The sequence below is a fragment of the Lycium ferocissimum genome, chromosome 8, assembly GCF_029784015.1.
Source record: "Lycium ferocissimum isolate CSIRO_LF1 chromosome 8, AGI_CSIRO_Lferr_CH_V1, whole genome shotgun sequence".
Lineage (NCBI taxonomy): Eukaryota > Viridiplantae > Streptophyta > Magnoliopsida > Solanales > Solanaceae > Lycium > Lycium ferocissimum.
Window position 1 is genome coordinate 46,731,811 of NC_081349.1, and position 8,170 is coordinate 46,739,980.

Consider the following 8,170-nt stretch of genomic DNA (forward strand, 5'->3'; position numbering starts at 1 on the left):
TGGTCCGTTTTGGTACACACAAAATAGTCCCAATCAACACCATATAGCAACACCTAATAACTAGTTTATGATTTCCGATCGATGATCACCAACTTCTAGTTGGAACCATACTAACGTTGCTTATACTACTATTTCATCTTACAACATATAGGGAAGAACATCATACTGAATTAATTATTGTCATTAACTTATCAATTACTTGAGCCAAGAACAATTTTTTTTTTTTTTTTTGCTCCTTATGCTTCACCTTCTATATTTAAGCAAGAATATAATCAATTAGTCATTTCCCTTATAGAATAAATCAATTTATTCTTAAAAATTCCCAAAGAAAATGTTGTTGAATTGAGAAAACAAGGTGAGACCCCTTTCTTTTCAACTTTTTTTTTTTATTTTTTTTTTTTTTTTTTTACGCCTTTGTCACATCATCACCATAACAAAATAACTTAATCTTACCAAAATACCATAACAACTTAATATATATACATATATATATATTTTGCCATACGCTTCCCAAAACCGATCATTATATCGAACAAATCGCTATTATTAAGCCATAAATGCACTCTTATATATATTCGAGAAAACCCAATAAATACTATAAATATGGAGATCCTATAACCCTATGAATCACCTCTCCCATCTCTTCAACCAACCTCGCCATAACGAGCCTAATCACGACTCGTGACAAGTTTTCGGAAATCTTAAGTCATAGCTAGAAACCGAACTTAGTCCACGCATCTAAATTAGGAAAACATCGTACCGTACCACAACATGTCGTAAACAACCGTTGTCACGCAAGATTTTAAGGACGAGCTCCCATCATCGGGAGAAGGTACTATAAATGGAGAGAAGTTCGTATACCATCTTGGGATCAACTAGATACCAATTTGAATGAACTTAGTCACGAAATAATGAAAGAATCGAAGTTTCCTAGATGTCCCAATAGCCTCCCAATTATAAGTGTGGCGCGCAACACACCCATAAGTAGGACTCTACTAGACATTGCTCTTGTACTTATAGACCGGGTAACCTAAGCTCTGATACCAACTTGTCACGACCCAAATCATGGATCATGCGGGCACCCACACTAACCCTCCCTGGTGGGCGAACCCTTCGAGATAACTACCTTAATTTGATACAACATGCGGAATAAATAGTTTTATTATAAGAAATTTCCAAAATCTGGTCTAGACTCATACAAGAGCTTCTAAGAAGTTTACAATTTGAATAGATAACGACTCAACCGGATACGACTTCGTTTAAGGATAGAGAACAACGAGAAATCTAAGGAGAGACTACCGGGTTGCAATAGCTCACCCAAACGTCTTTGACGAATGCCTCGAAACGGTCGTGAGACTCCGAACATCACTCGAAAATAACTCTACACTCCGAAGGAGTGTAGCAAGAGTAGTATGAGCACAACACTAGGCTCGTAGGTATCATAGGCCGACAATGGTTAGTTCACGCATATAAACAAGAAGCAACCAACAAGTAAGCAGATAAGTAATCAAACGCAATCACACATCTAGCACATGAGAAAGTCTTGCATTAACGATAGTCACAAGGGATCTCAATATCTCAGATTATAAGCCTAGGGAGAATTCTATAAACCTCGATTCCATCCAAACCTTTAAAATAAATACTCACAAACAACAACTCGGTAATTCACAAATCAAGAATCAATCGAGAATGTGCCATGCAATGACATGAATGACCATTCAAATGGAGTGCTATGCAATGCAATGTCGTGCTATGTAAATGTTATGCAATGCAAAGTAGTCACCTCTCACACTCCACTCCCGTACACACATGCTATGGCAATGCCTCATAGTCATGACCCATGGGGGACCCGCGAAGTCCATGTACCACTCGTGCTCTCCGGCGAGAAACCTCGAAGGCTATCAATCACTCTCAATCTCCGGCGCAGAAACCTCGGAGTCTCTCTGTCACTCTCAATCTCCGTGGTAAAACCTCGGAGTCTCTCCGTCACTCTCAATCTCCGGCGAGAAACCTCGGAGTCTCTCTCGTCACTCTCAATCTCCGCAAAAACCTCGGAGTCTCTCAATCACTCTCCTCACCATTATAACAACATAAGAGTAATATGAAAGCATGTCATGCATGATATCGTCTCAACTATATCACCAATATGCAATAAACAAGTACAAGTCATATTATTGCCCACGGCTCAATCATCAATATTACCCTTCCCTTTCATAAGGTGAGGAGCTAGTATGTGATAAAGATACAACTAGGTGATAATTACATCACATAGCACATAGAATATGGGATGCATGCCTCGCATGGAATCAACCTCAATAATCACCGCAATCATAGGTTCCATAGATTCATACTAGGAATTGCAATTCAATATTCAATTCTCAGTAATAACCTTCCTCTTCCATATGACCGGTGGGATAACAAGAGAGAGAGAATTATATCAAATACATGAAATCACAATACAATGACAAGCTCACATAACAATATCGTAATAATGGCGACGAGCCCACATAACGATATCACAATAATGGCGACAAGCCCACATAACGGTCGGCAATACCAACCTAGATGGAATTTACCTCCACACCATGCCCGAAGGCCTATCATGCTTTCCCCGTCAATCACTACTATTTACATACGTTTCGCTAACCGTGAGTCTAGACATAAAGTAAACCGTAACCTACCTCAATGCCGAACAGGTGTCACGAACTTTCACGCCAAAGCTTTTTCCTTCTGAAGTGCTTCCGATCGGACAAGGTCTTTAGTGCTTATTCGTCACACAATATGTGTACGCTTCCCAATAATACTTCAACCTATATTAAGGCGCCAACAACTATGGTTAAGCTACGGGGAGATTCAAACGTATTCTAACGTTAGTAACTCCTTTCTAGATGTTTAGGCGACGTTTTCTCTTGTATCTAAACCAACCACATACAACCAATCCAACATCAATATGATGTATACTCTTAACATATAATTATTCTTTCCAACTTAATGAAAACACAAGTCCAAAATGGTCCCTAACCTAAGAACACAATTAACATACTAAACCAAATAAATCTATTTCCATTCCTTCATCATAAACAATTTATCTACCGATACAATACCATAATAGTGACAACACTAATCAAACTCAACCGAAATACAACTTCAAATATATATACTAAACAATTATAACCTCAACTTTAACCATCGAATTCCTTTAATTTCATCATTTAATCCATGACAACACAACAACAATACTAATTAAAATTAATTCACCATTTTCAACTTAAAACAGTCCCCAACACGTTCCAAACAAGACCTCAACATCAACATACCATTTCTTACATCCGACTCCGCGTCTACTAATTTATGCAACTTCCAAATCATATTTAAAACATGTAGAAGAGTATTAAACCTTACCTCGAATTTAATTATAACACTTTAGAAACTTAAGTTGTTCCAAAATCTACCATGGCCGTGAGTTGCCATTCCAACTGTTGCCCTCTCGTTTTTTTCTTCCTTTAATTGAACTCGAAATTCATCCTCTTAATGTTGTAGAGGGTGGGGAAAGGAAAGGAAGCTGGTCATGAGCTTCACTTGGCTGCCATGGACATGGACGAATTTTCTCTCTCTCTCTCTCTTTAGAGTATGTTGGAAGATGAAAATGTGGCAATTTTGTGTGTTGCTCATCCATTTGTTGTTTCTCTTTTGTTGTGGACAGCCCTTTGTGCTCTCTCACGTGTCCACTATGGAATGGCACTAAGTCATAAAATATAAAACCGATTTTGTGTCATGGTGCTCCCCAAATGTTCCCCACTAGTCTCGGCTTCATGGCCGAGACTCACTTCCTCACTTCTCAATTTTAATTGTCTATTTTACATTGCATGTGCATTAGATGAACTAATATTTAAGTGTGTGTAATGAGTCTTCCAACATGTAATAGCATGCCTTTTTATAATAAAGAGTTGCCAATATTAAAATGTAGACCACTAGCATGCTTTGCCAATATTAAAATGTAGAACACTAGCATGCTTTGCCAATATTAAAATGTGTAATACATCTTCCACTAATATTTTTGTACTAAATAAAAATCTATAAACACCTAGTTGTTACTAAGCAATAGATCACGTTGATCCCTTTTCTCGCAAAATATGGCTGCATATATAACAACGTTGCCGCGTGGAAATTCATGGATTTGTCCACTAATAATCTAGTTAATCCCTTTTGTCTTTCACTATACTCCAAAATTCAACCAATTATACATATAATTAATTTTCTATATCCCAATTCGCTTAAACCGCGTGCAAACTTGTATCAACGAATGATGAATTATACAACAAAAGATGGATATGTTTTCATCCACTTAGTATATGTGGGGACCACATGCTAATTAATCTACAATGCCACCACCAACTCATACATTATTAGTCACACGTTGCTTTTCCCTTGTGTTTTACACGTAAGTTTTATTTGGCCCACCCACTATCATAAGATGCCACTACATATTTTAATACACATAGTCTTATCCCAAAAGCTATGCCAACATATCCTATTCATGGCATTAAATACTTATATTTTAAAATTTACTCGTCAATTAAATAACCGAATCATCCGTTATCGCGGACTATAGACACCAAGATTAGATCACGAAAAGGGTGTTTTAGGAATATTAGGCCTAATAGATGTGTTAAACGACCAAATGGTTCGTTACATCGGATACCAATTAAACAATCGCTCGTCCTCGAGCGACAAGAGAGAATGATACCGACTCGGTAACTAAAGAATCCTTGATAGGAATATGCGGGAAACCTCTACGGAATGCATCATAAATATTTCTTTCTCTCCTTACTAGTCGGAACTCCCTCTAACTTAGAAAAAAAAAAAAAAAAAACCTAATTTTCATATTTCCTAATTCAAATTTGGATGTCCTCGGTTTCGAATATAAGCACTACTTTTGTCAAATTGTTCTAATCCTATATAACAAAACCTATGAATGTTATCTATAGGCCCTAAAATTTTCCTTTTTACACGCGAACATTATAGGGAGACACACTTATACTTGTCCATGATATTCCACCACTACCACTTAATATCATAATTAGTCACAAATAATATACTTGTCCTAATAATGCCAAGAACTACTCCTCCCTTCACACGTTGAGAAGGGAGTAGATATATATATATATATATATATATATATATATATATATATATGTATAAAACGTGGCTGCTTACTCAATTAAAGCTACTGCCCAACTTCTTATAATGTTTCATCCACTAATTGTTGTCCAACAATTTAGAATTAATTTGTTTGATAATGACCACTCCACTACATCTATACCCTATTCCCACCTTTTCATAATTATGTTATGCCACCAACCTTTAGAAAGGAAAAGTCATACATTGCTAAATTCCTTGTTGTCACGAGTGGAAGTATTATCATTAGCACTAATCCATTAACCAAATTATTTATGTTGGGGAAAACGTGTTTCGATTGAACCGTTAGATCCGTATCGTAATTTCGGACCTGTAGCAACAAGTCTCCTCGCGTTTCGCCATCATATGAGGGAGATATAACAATTTTACTAAAGGAATTCACTGCTGGTTTTTCTGGTGTAATTTTGCTTAAAACTTGCGAAATTGCTACTGAAATTCGTGTTAAAAATCTGCATTCTTTCCAAAACTTGAAATCACCATATCTCATTCATTATAAGGTCAAATTTAGTGATTCAAAAGCCTAACTTGAGTGAAATTTCACAAGGAATCCGTTGGAAGCATAAAAAGTGAGTTTTGGGATCAGTTGGTATGAGAAACGAGGCGGAACAGCTAGGCATATTTGTTATTAATGTTGCTTTGGGGTTTCTCATAATATTGAAACTTGGACTTAGGAGAATTCAAAGGCGTTCTCCAAGTTCCTTCAATGGAGTAAGGTAATATAAGTATTTTCCCTTGATTCAATCCCTTAGTTTAAACTTTAATCCGGAATTTCTAAAGTAGAAATTGGGGTTTATCCATGAAAAGTGGGTTTGTGGATTTCGTGGAGTTAAAGTATGATTAAATTAATGGGTTACGTTAGTACTTGGTAGTGATTTAAGGTACTATGGTCGCAAGAGGTTATAGGGTGATCGGATGGTGTCCTACGAACTTGGCTGCGGAGTGTTCAGTGGTATGCTTCCTGCATTGTGATTTGGAGGTGTAAGTAAGACTTAGAATTAGCAAGGTCAGTTATGAGTGGATCAATTTGTTGGGATCGCTTAAGGTTGCTCCGCTAAAGCAAGGAGTATAACATTCATAGGTTTGGTTATATAATATTAGACCATTTTGACAAAAGCAGTGCTTATATTCGGAAAACGAGGATGGGGGAAAATTTGAATTTGGAAATATGAAAATTAGGTCTTTTATCTAAGTTAGAGGGAGTTCCGGCTAGTAAGGCGAGAGAGAAATGTTTATGATGCATTCCGTAGAGGTTTCCCGCATTGTCCTATTAAAGATTCTTTAGTTACCGTCAGCGTTCATTCTCTCATGTCGCTCGAGGACGAGCGATTGTTTAATTGGTATCTGATGTAACGACCCATTTGGTCGTTTAGCACTTTTAGGCCTAATATCCCTAAAACACCATTTTCATGGTCTAATTTTTTGGTGTCTATAGCTTGCGATAACGGGTGATTCGATTATTTAATTAACGAGTAAATTTTAGAATATATATGATATAATGTGTGTGAATAGTTTATTCATAGAAATAATATTTGCACACATATAAGATATAAATGGGTAAATATGGTATTTGATGACGGTGGTTTGAAATAGTATTTGATATATGTATAAATAGGCTATGGTTTAGAATTCTATCACATGATTTATGATGATGAGTATATGAAATGACCAATATTTAAGTAGATGGAGATAGGAATTAACTATGTGGACAATTAGTTAGTGGATAATTATTAATGTGGGAATCAGTCCACGCGTGACAGCAGAAATGAGAAAAAAAAAAGAGTTTTAGGAATGGGCAGCAGAGATAGATAATTCATTCACAAATTGACATAAAGGTTTTGTTGGAAGCAAGTGGAGGCTGCAACGTGGTTCATTATGTGGGTGAGTAGGGATTAAATAATGGTTTGTTAGTGGGAAACATGTAGTAATTAATAGTGTTAGTGGAATGTTAGTGGAAGACAATTAGTTAATTGCAAGAAGGTAGTGGTCCGTAAGGGTTTTAGAGGTGGCACATGTATATATTGGTGATAATTTATGATCAAGTCTTTTGCTAATTAAATAAGGATTAGGTGGGCCTTATAACACACTATGTAATGGCAATCCATGGGATTTAGAGTAAAAAGTCTTCTTCACAAAGTAGGAACAATATATTATGGATAAATGTACCACATCCACGTTTGGCCAAGAAAAGTGGGCGAACAACTTTTCATGGAATTTTGGTTCTTTTAAATGGAAAAGTCGTGCAACTCGGCAACTTTCCTTTGGAAACTAAATAAGTAATGAAGTGTACATCAAATGATTACTACTTTGGAATTTTATATTATAGATATATATAAATTCATTGTTAGAGCAACAACTAAGCAATTCACTTAACGGAAAGCTACAACAACATGGATATAGTGGAGGGCTCCTCTTAAAACATTTATACCCTATTGTTGACTTCTTATCTAGAGAAAGAGGGTCATGCACGTTCTATATATGTATAGGATACTATATACATATTTCACCACATCCTAAATCAAGGAGAATTTCATTACAAAGCTCAGGGCGGCAACGTTATTTGTATGTTGAACAGCAACTTGTTCCATTATTTCTTCATAGAAACTTAAGGCTATAGGTAGAGGAATACACGCATATTCCGTTCTCAACTTGTTAACAATAGGCAGCTACGTGTGGAAGATAAAATCAGTTTCGCTGAAGCAAGAACGGGAGGGACGACATAGAGGTTATACCCACGTCGGTTTCCTCCGAATGATAGCAAATTGGAGACTTCTTTGTAGTAAAATAAGGAGGAAGATAAGGAGCTCTTGGCAAATAAGACTTTGTCCGTTCGGAAGCACTTCAGAAGGAAAAAGCTTTGGCGTGAAAGTTCGTGACACCTGTTCGGCATTGAGGTAGGTTACGGTTTACTTTATGTCTAGACTCCGGTTAGCGAAACGTATGTAAATAGTAGTGATTGACGGGGAAAGCATGA